This window comes from Salmo trutta, chromosome 29 (genome assembly GCF_901001165.1).
Source record: "Salmo trutta chromosome 29, fSalTru1.1, whole genome shotgun sequence".
Classification (NCBI taxonomy): Eukaryota; Metazoa; Chordata; class Actinopteri; order Salmoniformes; family Salmonidae; genus Salmo; species Salmo trutta.
In genome coordinates this window covers 7,894,614-7,908,467 of record NC_042985.1, presented here as the reverse complement: position 1 = coordinate 7,908,467, position 13,854 = coordinate 7,894,614, and the positions used below count along the sequence as shown (strand labels likewise).

At 43.6% G+C, this 13,854-nt stretch overlaps 1 protein-coding gene across 1 annotated transcript in view; it reads right to left on the bottom strand.

Moving 5' to 3' along the window:
* LOC115166844 (DEP domain-containing protein 7) overlaps positions 1–5,944 on the bottom strand; it is a 28,983-nt gene extending 23,039 nt beyond the window's left edge. The window contains exon 1 of the mRNA XM_029720715.1: positions 5,850–5,944. The gene's annotated coding sequence lies outside the window, so the exon portion shown is untranslated. The remainder of the gene's footprint in view (positions 1–5,849) is intronic.
* Between the last annotated feature and the right edge of the window lie 7,910 nt (positions 5,945–13,854).

Sequence of the window (13,854 nt, the reverse complement as noted above, 5' to 3'; positions counted from 1 at the left end):
TCGGTTACTGGCCCAACGCTCTAACCACTACGCTACCTGCTACCCCAGGTCCTAAAGTCCTGGGTTGCTGACTGAGTGAGAATGATACAATATAATATAGTCCTATAGGTGATGTGAGGTTTGAGGTCAGAGTGTATTAAGGAGGCATCGTAACAAGCTGGTTACAATGGAATTGCCTCAGCTTTGTGTTATTATGACGTCAGTAACAGACTGTCTCTATAGCCCACTTCATGTCCTCTTTCTCTCATGTCAATCATTCTCCCTACAACCCTTCTATAAGCTACTGCAGCCATTTCATGTACACCTTTATGCTGTTGACATCATCAGTTTGTAACATGTGGGGTAGGTGCCAGGGCTGAGTGGTCACCCAAAGTAACAAGTTACTGAAACAGAAGCAGCAGTCTCATGTATAAAACAACACACACACACACACACACACACACAGCGAGAGAGAGACTATTTGCACATCGTTACAACACTGTATATAGACGTAATGACATTTGAAATGTCTTTATTCTTTTGGAACTTCTGTGAGTGTAATGTTTACTGTTAATTTCACTTTTGTTTATTATCTACTTCAATTGCTTTGGCAATGTTAACATATGTTTCCCATGCCAATAAAGCCCCTTGATTTGAATTGAATTGAATTGAGAGTGAGGAGGGGCCGAGGACACAGATCTGAAAATGAACACCTGTGCACAGACACCCTCAGGTGGCAAAGCCTCCATAATGATGTGACTGAACACAGCCCCCATGTTGTCTACAGTTCAGTAAACATCCATTGTGGTCGGAATCTCATGATTGTTTGGCAACTTGTCAGAGGCCACACAGACTCACTCACGCTCATGCAGGAAGGCAGGCACGCACACACCCACCCACGCAGAACACACACAAACAACCACACACACTTCATCCAGTCTGAAGGGGATAGATCTAGTATGAAGGGGATAGATCTAGTATGAAGGGGATAGATCTAGTATGAAGGGGATAGATCTAGTATGAAGGGGATAGATCTAGTATGAAGGGGATAGATCTAGTATGAAGGGGATAGATCTAGTATGAAGGGGATAGATCTAGTATGAAGGGGATAGATCTAGTATGAAGGGGATAGATCCTGTCTGAAGGGGATAGCTAGTCTGAAGGGGATAGCTAGTCTGAAGGGGATAGAGCCTGTCTGAAGGGGATAGATCTAGTCTGAAGGGGATAGATCCTGTCTGAAGGGGATAGATCCTAGATCCTGTCTGAAGGGGATATATCTAGTCTGAAGGGGATAGATCTAGTCTGAAGGGGACAGATCCTGTCTGAAGGGGATAGATCCTAGATCCTGTCTGAAGGGGATATATCTAGTCTGAAGGGGATAGATCTAGTCTGAAGGGGACAGATCCTGTCTGAAGGGGACAGATCCTGTCTGAAGGGGACAGATCTAGTATGAAGGGGATAGATCTAGTATGAAGGGGATAGAGCCTGTCTGAAGGGGATAGAGCCTGTCTGAAGGGGATAGAGCCTGTCTGAAGGGGATAGATCCTGTCTGAAGGGGATAGATCCTGTCTGAAGGGGACAGATCTAGTCTGAAGGGGACAAATCTAGTCTGAAGGGGACAAATCTAGTCTGAAGGGGACAGATCTAGTCTGAAGGGGACAGATCTAGTCTGAAGGGGACAGATCTAGTCTGAAGGGGATAGATCTAGTCTGAAGGGGATAGATCTAGTCTGAAGGGGATAGATCTAGTCTGAAGGGGATAGATCTAGTCTGAAGGGGATAGATCCTGTCTGAAGGGGATAGATCCTGTCTGAAGGGGACAGATCCTGTCTGAAGGGGACAGATCCTGTCTGAAGGGGACAGAGCCTGTCTGAAGGGGACAGAGCCTGTCTGAAGGGGACAGAGCCTGTCTGAAGGGGACAGAGCCTGTCTGAAGGGGATAGATCCTGTCTGAAGGGGATAGATCCTGTCTGAAGGGGATAGATCCTGTCTGAAGGGGATAGATCCTGTCTGAAGGGGATAGATCCTGTCTGAAGGGGATAGATCCAGTCTGAAGGGGATAGATCTAGTCTGAAGGGGATAGATCTAGTCTGAAGGGGATAGATCTAGTCTGAAGGGGATAGATCTAGTCTGAAGGGGATAGATCTAGTCTGAAGGGGATAGATCTAGTCTGAAGGGGATAGATCTAGTCTGAAGGGGATAGATCTAGTCTGAAGGGGATAGATCTAGTCTGAAGGGGATAGATCCTGTCTGAAGGGGATAGATCCTAGATCCTGTCTGAAGGGGATAGATCTAGTCTGAAGGGGATAGATCTAGTCTGAAGGGGACAGATCCTGTCTGAAGGGGACAGATCCTGACAAATCTAGTCTGAAGGGGACAGATCTAGTCTGAAGGGGACAGATCTAGTCTGAAGGGGACAGATCTAGTCTGAAGGGGATAGATCTAGTCTGAAGGGGATAGATCTAGTCTGAAGGGGATAGATCTAGTCTGAAGGGGATAGATCTAGTCTGAAGGGGATAGATCTAGTCTGAAGGGGATAGATCTAGTCTGAAGGGGATAGATCTAGTCTGAAGGGGATAGATCTAGTCTGAAGGGGACAGATCCTGTCTGAAGGGGACAGATCCTGTCTGAAGGGGACAGATCCTGTCTGAAGGGGACAGAGCCTGTCTGAAGGGGACAGAGCCTGTCTGAAGGGGACAGAGCCTGTCTGAAGGGGACAGAGCCTGTCTGAAGGGGACAGAGCCTGTCTGAAGGGGATAGATCCTGTCTGAAGGGGATAGATCCAGTCTGAAGGGGATAGATCCTGTCTGAAGGGGATAGATCCTGTCTGAAGGGGATAGATCCTGTCTGAAGGGGATAGATCTAGTCTGAAGGGGATAGATCTAGTCTGAAGGGGATAGATCTAGTCTGAAGGGGATAGATCTAGTATGAAGGGGATAGATCTAGTCTGAAGGGGATAGATCTAGTCTGAAGGGGATAGATCTAGTATGAAGGGGATAGATCTAGTCTGAAGGGGATAGATCTAGTCTGAAGGGGATAGATCTAGTCTGAAGGGGATAGATCTAGTCTGAAGGGGATAGATCTAGTCTGAAGGGGATAGATCCAGTCTGAAGGGGATAGATCCAGTATGAAGGGGATAGATCCTGTCTGAAGGGGATAGATCCTGTCTGAAGGGGATAGATCCTGTCTGAAGGGGATAGATCCTGTCTGAAGGGGATAGATCCTGTCTGAAGGGGATAGATCTAGTATGAAGGGGATAGATCTAGTATGAAGGGGATAGATCTAGTATGAAGGGGATAGATCCTGTCTGAAGGGGATAGATCCTGTCTGAAGGGGATAGATCCTGTCTGAAGGGGATAGATCCTGTCTGAAGGGGATAGATCCTGTCTGAAGGGGATAGATCCTGTCTGAAGGGGATAGATCTAGTCTGCAGGGGATAGATCTAGTCTGAAGGGGACAGATCTAGTCTGAAGGGGACAGATCTAGTCTGAAGGGGACAGATCTAGTCTGAAGGGGACAGATCCTGTCTGAAGGGGATAGATCCTGTCTGAAGGGGATAGATCCTGTCTGAAGGGGATAGATCCTGTCTGAAGGGGATGCGTGCGTGCGTGCGTGCGTGCGAGCGAGCGAGTGTGAGAGAGAGGGTTTGTGTGTGTGTTGGAGTGTGTATGTGTGTAAGAGAGAGAGAGAGATAGAGAGACAGAGACAGAAAGTATGTGTGTGGGGGGTGCATTTGCTTGAGTCTCCTCCCTCTCCCTGTCACCTAATTTCCTAGATGATTATAGATAAAAAATAAAAAGTTCTAGAGAAGAGAGAAAAAGAGAGAATGTTTTGAGAAATTCCAATGAAGAGAAAAATGAAAGGAGAAACATTCAGAGAGATGGATGCTTAAGACAACTAAAACCCTCCAAAGAAGAAAGAGAAAGAGATAAGATACATTCAGACACACATCTTTAGACATTCTCCAGAAGCACACATTCTGGGAGGTCACATTCAGAGGAAACAGGTCCCAGAGCAGTAACTGTTAACCCCTAACCATAAAACACAATGTAACACGCCTACAACCAGAACAATACAGACTGTTCCACGATGTGACTAAATACAGACCAGAGAGCAGGTGAACTCACATGAAAGACAAAGCTCAGGACGATGTCAAAAGCTCTAAATGAAATTCCACAACTCCTCCGGAAACTAACAACAGAAACCCAAAGTAAGAGCTGACTGGAAGTCTTAAACTTCCAAAATAGGACTCAAGGCAGTGGTGGAGCACTCACAAAGCATGTTGACAACATAGAACTAAAACTAACTAAGCATGTTGACAACATAGTTTTAGTTCTAACTAAGCATGTTGAGAACATAGAACTAAAACTAACTAAGCATGTTGAGAACATAGAACTAAAACTAACTAAGCATGTTGAGAACATAGAACTAAAACTAACTAAGCACGTTGACAACATAGAACTAAAACTAACTAAGCACGTTGACAACATAGAACTAAAACTCACAAAGCACGTTGACAACATAGAACTAAAACTAACTAAGCACGTTGAGAACATAGAACTAAAACTCACTAAGCATGTTGACAACATAGAACTAAAACTCACTAAGCATGTTGACAACATAGAACTAAAACTCACTAAGCATGTTGACAACATAGAACTAAAACTCACTAAGCATGTTGACAACATAGAACTAAAACTCACTAAGCATGTTGACAACATAGAACTAAAACTAACTAAGCATGTTGACAACACAGAACTAGAATGATTATATTTCTATGGATGAGATTAACTGATCATGTTGTGCTTTTTTCCCCAAGTGGAAATGCACTAGGTTGAAATACACAAGTCCTCAACTGGCAGCTTCATTAAATAGTACCCACAAAACACCAGTCTCAACGTCAACAGTGAAGAGGCGACTCCGGGATGCTGGCCTTCTAGGCAGAGTTGCAAAGAAAAAGCCATATCTCAGACTGGCCAATAAAAGGAAAAAGATTAAGATGGGCAAAAGAACACAGACACTGGACAGAGGAACTCTGCCTAGAAGGCCAGCATCCTGGAGTCGCCTCTTCACTGTTGACTATGAGACTGGTGTTTTGCGGGTGCTATTTAATAAAGCTGCCAGCTGAGGACTTGTGAGGCGTCTGTTTCTCAAACTAGACACTCCTTGCTCTTTCTCATTTGTGCACCGGGGCCTCCCACTCCTCTTTCTATTCTGGTTAGAGCCAGTTTGCACTGTTCTGTGAAGGGAGTAGTACACAGCGTTGTACGAGATCTTCAGTTTCTTGGCAATTTCTCACATGGAATAGCCTTCATTTCTCAGAACAAGAATAGACAAGTTCTTTGTTTTTGGACATTTTGAGCCTGTAATCGAACCCACAAATGCTGATGCTCCAGATACTCAACTAGTCTAAAGAAGGCCAGTTTTATTGTTTCTTTAATCAGAACAGTTTTCAGCTGTGCTAACATAATTGCAAAGGGGTTTTCTAATGATCAATTAGCCTTTTAAAATGATAAACTTGGATTAGCTAACACAACGTGCCATTGGAACACAGGAGAGATGGTTACTGATAATGGGCCTCTGTACGCCTATGTAGATATTCCATTAAATATCAGCCGTTTCCAGCTACAATAGTCATTTACAACATTAACAATGTCTACACTGTATTTCTGATCAATTTTATGTTATTTTAATGGACAAAAAATGAGCTTTTCTTTCAAAAACAAGGACATTTCTAAGTGACCCCAAACTTTTGAACAGTAGTGTACCTATATAGGTATGATATATTGTATGCAAATGAGAAACCTTTACACACACAAGATTACCTATAACATAATCTATTTTTTTATTTTTATTTATAGACTAACTCACCACAAATGTGCTGCTCCAAACAGCTGTAGCTAGAAGGTCCAAATGTAGTTACAGGAGAATATTACACTTGAATTCAGACCTGTCTCTTTGCCTTACTGACTGTCAGTGTCAAGCCTGCAGCCTGAAAACCATGCAGGTTGGTATTTATTGGGATGACACAAGTAATGAAGGCAGCTCTGCAGAGTGGTCACTCGCTGGCACAGCCACAAAGTCATAAAATCTGATTTTAAACCTTACCCTAACCTTAACCACACTGCTAACCCTAATGATGGCTAACCATGGCCTTAAATTAACACCAAAAAGCTAATTTTAGTTATCATGAATTTTTACACTATTGGCAATTTTGACTTCGCTGCTGGCCAATCTAGCAGAAACCTCTCAGTGCTGCCTCCAGGGCAAGACTCATGACAATAAATGTCACCCTGCGAAAAAAATCTACATAAACTGGTTCTACTGCTCTCCTTAGCCCTGTTTATACCTGGTGCTAACATGCATCCTATGTCCTGATCTTGTCCAAATTCTCATTGTCACCACATTTACAGGTGTAGGCGATTAAATGACACATTCATCAGATTGTGATCAGATCTTCCTGACCTCCGGATCTGGATGGTCAAACCATTTAAATGATCATTATACCAACTACTAAAATCATTGACAGGAAGCACCATTGACCTAGGTCTTATGGCACAAGTAATTACCTTAAATTCAATAAATTCATAATATTTTGAAAGAATTTCTGTCAAATATCAGGTCACAATGTGGACACAGTGGACGGATGAGACACATTTTAACACCATGTGTAGACGCAACAAAATTTGATCAGAAAGGCATTAGATCCAGACGAGCTTCAATGCCATACAACTCTCCTTCCGTGGCCTCCAACTGCTCTTAAATACTAGTAAAACTAAATGCATGCTCTTCAACCAATCGCTGCCGCACCAGCCCGCCCGTCCAGCATCACTACTCTGGACGGTTCTTACTTAGAATATGTGGACAACTACAAATACCTAGGTGTCTGGTTAGACTGTAAGCTCTCCTTCCAGACTCACATCAAACATCTCCAATCCAAAATGAAATCTAGAATCGGCTTCCTATTTCGCAACAAAGCATCCTTCACTCATGCTGCCAAACATACCCTCGTAAAACTGACCATCCTACTGATCCTCGACTTCGGCGATGTCATTTACAAAATAGCCTCCAATACCCTACTCAATAAACTGGATGCATTCTATCACAGTGCCATCCGTTTTGTCACCAAAGCCCCATATACTACCCACCACTGTGACCTGTACGCTCTCGTTGGCTGGCCCTCGCTTCATACTCGTCGCCAAACCCACTGGCTCCAGGTCATCTACAAGACCCTGCTAGGTAAAGTCCCCCCTTATCTCCGCTCACTGGTCACCATAGCAGCACCCACCTGTAGCACGCGCTCCAGCAGGTATATCTCTCTGGTCACCCCCAAAGCCAATTCCTCCTTTGCCCGTCTCTCCTTCCAGTTCTCTGCTGCCAATGACTGGAACGAACTACAAAAATCTCTGAAACTGGAAACACTTATCTCCCTCACTAGCTTTAAGCACCAGCTGTCAGAGTAGCTCACAGATCACTGCACCTGTACATAGCCCATCTATAATTTAGCCCAAACAACTACCTCTTCCCCTACTGTATTTATTTATTTATTTAGCTCCTTTGCACCCCATTATTTCTATTTCTACTTTGCACTTTCTTCCACTACAAATCTACCATTCCAGTGTTTTACTTGCTATATTGTATTTACTTTGCCACCATGGCCTTTTTTGCCTTTACCTCCCTTATCTCACCTCATTTGCTCACATTGTATATAGACTTATTTTTCTACTGTATTATTGACTGTATGTTTGTTTTACTCCATGTGTAACTCTGTTGTTGTATGTGTCGAACTGCTTTGCTTTATCTTGGCCAGGTCGCAATTGTAAATGAGAACTTGTTCTCAACTTGCCTACCTGGTTAAATAAAGGTAAAATAAAAAAATAAAAAGATCATATTCATCAGATCATGAAACTCACATGTTAGTGCAAGGTGTAAACGAGGCTCTGTTCAGATGTAATTGTGTTTCTTAAACCAGCCATCAACACTGACTGTACAAAACATTAGGAATACCTTCCCCCTTTTGCCCTCAGAACAGCCTCAATTAGTTTTTACATTTTTTAAAACTTTTTAGTCATTTTAGCAGACGCTCTTATCCAGAGCGACTTACAGTAGTGATTGCATACATTTCATTTAATTTCATGCAATTTTTTTTTTTGTACTAGTTGGGGCATGGACTCTACAAGGTGTGTGTTCCACAGGTATGCTGGTCCATGTTGACTCCAATGCTTCCCGCAGTTGTGTCAAGTTGGCTGGATGTCCTTTGGGTGGAGGACCATTCTTGATACACACAGGACACTGTTGAGCATGAAAGACCCAGCAGCGTTGCAGCGTTGCAGACACACTCAAACCGATGCGCCTGGCACCTACTACCATACATCGTTCAAAGGCACTTAAATCTTTCACCCTTTGAATGGCAAACATACACAATCCATCTCTCAGTTGTCTCAAAGCTTGAAAATCCTTCTTTAACCTGTGTCCCCCTTCATCTACAATGATTGAAGTGGATTTAACAAGTTACATCAATAAGGGATCATAGCTTTCACCTGGATTCACCTGGTCAATCTATGTCATGGAAAGAGAAGGTGTTCCTAATGTTTTGTACACTCAGCGTATTATAGCTGCAAAACAGAAGACATCTCTCACAAACACACCTCCCCTCTCTTTCACACACATGCACACATACACTTGTGCTGAAATGTCACTAAACAGCTCTTTGGTTAACACACTTAGAGAACTAGTCCACAAGGTGAAAGCAATGTTGGCTCTCCTCTTTCAGTTCCTGTTCTGGGAAAATGAACCAACTTTATTTCCTTTACTTTCTCCTTCAAACGTATCACGCATGCAATGTCAGAGGAGAATGATTGCTTTAGGGCTGATGTGGTTATTCATTAGATAAATGTATTTGGTTAGTGATTGTTCCCGGTATAATGGGTGGATTCAGAGGCGGCTGGTGGGAGGAGCTATCGGAGAACGGGCTCATGTAATGGCTGGAATGAAAACGTGTTTTTTTACCGTTCCACTGATTCCATTCCAGCCATTACAATGAGCCCATCCTCCTATAACTCCGTCCACCAGCCTCCTCTGGTGGATTGCAGTCTACTCCCTTATTCAGTGTGAGGACAGATTATCTAGATGGACGCCACTGTTTATGACCAACATGAGTCTCTTCTCTATTAGGATACAGTGTTTCCATGACACAGTGGGTACATGGGATATCATCCCCACATCATCAGGCTGGCATCTCCATGTAAACAGATTCCCATTGGCATGGAGACATGGAAACCAGCTCAGTCTCATCCAGTCTCAATGCATTCCACTCTGTTCATCTCCCACATATCAAACGATGTATCAATATTCATATGCTTTTCAGCTGTAGGCCTAGAACAGGGGTTTGTGTTTCACAAGCCCGGCGTCTCTCCCAGTGATGCCCGCACTGGAATCCCAAACGCCCACACCCCACCCTGCCCAGAGGACAGGGGACAGCGCCCTCCTTCATAGGGCCGTGGTGGGAGAACAGGGGCGCTTTTGTTTTCGGGAGGGTACAGGGGAACGTTGTTTGCATTGTGGTCGTGCAGACAATCATATTTTATTCAACAGGCCGCTGGCTCTTGGCGGGGGCTAGGCCACAATGTCAGCCGTCCATTGTCAGAGGGAATAGTCTGTTCCCAGACAGGGTGAGCAGCATCACAGTCTGATCTTCCTGCCTCAGTGTGTTCTCCCTCTGTCAGCTATACAACATCTGTCACGTAGTGGACACGCAGACAGACACGCAGACAGACAGACACCTTACTCCTCTTTTCTCCCTCCCTGGCTCTCTCTCTACATCTCTCCCTCACACACATCATAGGGAAGGAGCAGTGCTCTCAGGTTTTAGAGGTTTTCAGTACGACTTACGCAAGGAGAAGTAACTGTTCTCCACCATAGGTTACTGTGTGAGGCTACAGCATGTTTTATGAACCTCTCCCTGTGTGGTTATGAAAGTGAAGTGAGTTGCCAAGGGAAACCTCTCACTCTCACCTCCATAGCCAAACTCAGACCCTTTGAAGCCTCTGTGGTATTGAAGAGGAACTGGATGCGAACACTAAAGGTCTAAGTGTGACGATGGCTAGAGATGCCAATCACAGTGCTTTTAGGTAGTTTCCTTTCCAGGTTTCCATGACAGGTGAAAAGGGAAATTCTAGTCTAATAACCTTCACACTGTCAAACACAGACTTATTACAAAGGTGAAATAAGACAAGTTTTTATGTATGACTGGGACTGGACCAATACAGTGGAATTCTCCATCTACCAGCCAAGACCAGGAAAAACAGTCAAACATGCAGTCAAACTGACCCTTAAAAACAAGCCTTTCTTGTCAGAGATGTGGTTCTAGATGAAATGTAGATTGACCGGTTAACTGTGAATTTTCAGTAAACGGACCGGTTAAGTTTACATTTTGAGTAAACGGACCGGTTAAGTTTACATTTTGAGTAAACGGACCGGTTAAGTTTACATTTTGAGTAAACGGACCGGTTAAGTGTACATTTTCAGTAAACGGCTCGGTTAAGTTTACATTTTCAGTAAACGGACCGGTTAAGTGTACATTTTCAGTAAACGGACCGGTTAAGTGTACATTTTGAGTAAACGGACCGGTTAAGTGTACATTTTCAGTAAACGGACCGGTTAAGTGTACATTTTCAGTAAACGGACCGGTTAAGTGTACATTTTGAGTAAACGGACCGGTTAAGTGTAGATTTTCAGTAAACGGCCTGTCAGAGTACTACTGTGGTACGTGAGAAACATTTACCCACCATGTGCAGCTCATAATGCCACTCTCCTGTCATATGGCCTTGTCATATCTAGACAACCCTGTCTTCTTTATACCGTCTTGTTTATATGTGAAAGGGGTAGGAGGTAAAACGTGGTAAATTAAAGCCCCCCACAACACCTAGTCATGGATTGCATCCTGTTTTTTAAACATGCAGACATCTCAATGACATCGCAGTACCTTAAACAGACACGTAGAGATTCATTAAACCATTTCAACGTCCATGTTTAGTAGGAAATGTATTTTCACATCAGAAAAGAATCAGTGTCTAGCACAGCTACACTTGAAAAGAAAAAAACTTTTCAAATGCAGTCTAAATAAATCTGTTCAAAATGGAGGCAAACCCTTAAAGAAAAATGATCTCAAAAGCCCAGTGCAGTCAAAAATGTGATTTTTCTGTGTTATATATTTCCACAGAGGTTGAAATAATACTGTGAAATTGTGAAAATTATGATAAAGCCCTTTTAGTGTAAGAGCTGTTTGAAAAGACTGCCTGAACTTTCAGACTGTTTTGGTGGGATGGAGATTTGACCTGCTCAAATGACCAATAAGACTCAATTCTTATTGAACCTAGGTTACAAAGTTCCAAACCTCTCTGCCAATAACAGCTAGTTTTCAGTTTTCCCTTCCCCACTCAGACCACTCCCAGACAGTCCTATTAACATTCTTGATTGATAAATTGCTCTGTGCTAAGAAGCCATTGGTTTCATTTTGACCATTTTAATTGAAAATAATCACAGTAACTGTTACCCAGAAATGATTTGATATTGAGACAAAACAGCTGCATTAGACCTTTAAGAGATATATATATATATGTACGTATACAATATGTAATCAAATGAACGCATAGGGAATCTTCTCTGAAAAACAATGAAAAGTGCATTGCAAGGTGTAATGAACAAGAAACAATTACGACCACAATTTTCTTCTGTGAAAAATACATCTATAAGTGAGATAAAATGTACATTTGTAAAGAAAAACCGGAGTATAAAGGCTTTTTTTCTGTTTTCTTCTTATTTTACCTCAGATACAGCAGTTAAGGTAATAGCATTTCATTAGAATAAAAGATGACAAAAAGCAGTGTTAGAATTGCACCAACTCTGTTCGGATCCACAACTCGTCATGAGAAAATTACTTTTTGAAGCACAAAATGTAAGTATCTATATTATATAAAATTCTTCCTGGAAAGAACCAATGTGACAAAACTGCTCTTTTTACAAAATGTACATTATATGTATATAAATTTGGCGATCCATTGTGAGAAAACATGTTTTACATATATACCTATGAATATATATTTATATAATAACCCGTGCCCCTTTATTTACTCATCAAATATCTGACTAAGGACTTGATTCAATCTGTAGTGCTGAAGATCTCAGCACGATAGAAATGTATAAGCGATGTTCCCGTGTTCGCGGAGACTGCATTCACGGTGAACTCGGCATATGTCGGCTCAATCACTATTTACCTTTAAAACTGCGCCACGTCGCTGATCTTCAGCACAACCGATTGAATCAAACCCAAAAGTTTGCTGTAGGTAGTCAAGGGTCTGCTTTCTGATTGGCTGTTCTCTATTTCCTATGTTAATCTCTGCCTATCTAGTGCATGCTCATTGGTTGCGATCTTTCATGATTTGCAAAACAAATACAAAACTACATAAGAAAAATAAGTCTATGAAAAGGTCCACTAGCAGTTTGCTAGTTTATATATATATATATATATATTTTCTTTACTAAAAAACCCAGATTGTCCTCCTCTGTGGTTTCAGAGGCGTCTAGCCAATCAGGTAGTGCTGAAATGCTGGACCTCCTCTTCTCATCATGGTGACAGCGCTGATCTCCAGACAGCGCTGCTTCCTCTGGTCATCCAGTTAGCACATTAAAACAGGAGGGCAGGAGGTTGATGCTCTCTATCAGCTGACTATAGCTCCCCTGCCTCTTATTCCATCTCTCTGGGCTGTAGGACGACATCTCTATCAGCTGACTATAGCTCCCCTGCCTCTTATTCCATCTCTCTGGGCTGTAGGACGACATCTCTATCAGCTGACTATAGCTCCCCTGCCTCTTATTCCATCTCTCTGGGCTGTAGGACGACATCTCTATCAGCTGACTATAGCTCCCCTGCCTCTTATTCCATCTCTCTGGGCTGTAGGACGACATCTCTATCAGCTGACTATAGCTCCCCTGCCTCTTATTCCATCTCTCTGGGCTGTAGGACGACATCTCTGTCCCTCCCCTCCCTCCTTCCATCCCTCTCTCCCTCTTCACTATAGACCCCTTCCCATCGCTCACTCTGCTTTAGGCAGACCTCCCCCTTTCTGTCCTTCACTCGGTCTCTCTCCCTCCATGCTATAGGCAGGCATCTCTCCCTTAATATCTCTGTCTGTGCTATAGGCAGGCCTCTCTCCCTCCATTTTGCTCGCTCGCTCGCTCGCTCCCTCCATCCATCCTTCTGTCCATGCTATAGGCAGGCCTCTCGCTCGATCCCGGTCCGTGCTATAGGCAGGTATCTCCCTCCATCTCTTTCTCTCTCTGTCTGTGCTATAGGCAGGCCTCTCCCTCCATCTCTCTCTCTCTGTCTGTGCTATAGGCAGGTATCTCCCTCCATCTCTCTCTCTGTCTGTGCTATAGGCAGGCCTCTCCCTCCATCTCTCTCTCTCTGTCTGTGCTATAGGCAGGTCTCTCTCCCATCTCTCTCTGTGCTATAGGCAGGTCTCTCTCCCTCCATCTCTCTCTCTCTCTGTCTGTGCTATAGGCAGGTCTCTCTCCCTCCATCTCTCTCTCTCTGTGCTATAGGCAGGTCTCTCTCCCTCCTCTCTCTCTCTGTGCTATAGGCAGGTCTCTCTCCCTCCATCTCTCTCTCTCTGTCTGTGCTATAGGCAGGTCTCTCTCCCTCCATCTCTCTCTCTCTGTGCTATAGGCAGGTCTCTCTCCCTCCATCTCTCTCTCTCTGTGCTATAGGCAGGTCTCTCTCCCTCCCTCCATCTCTCTCTCTCTGTGCTATAGGCAGGTCTCTCTCCCTCCCTCCATTTCTCTCTGTCTGTGCTACAGGCAGGCCTCTCCCTCCATC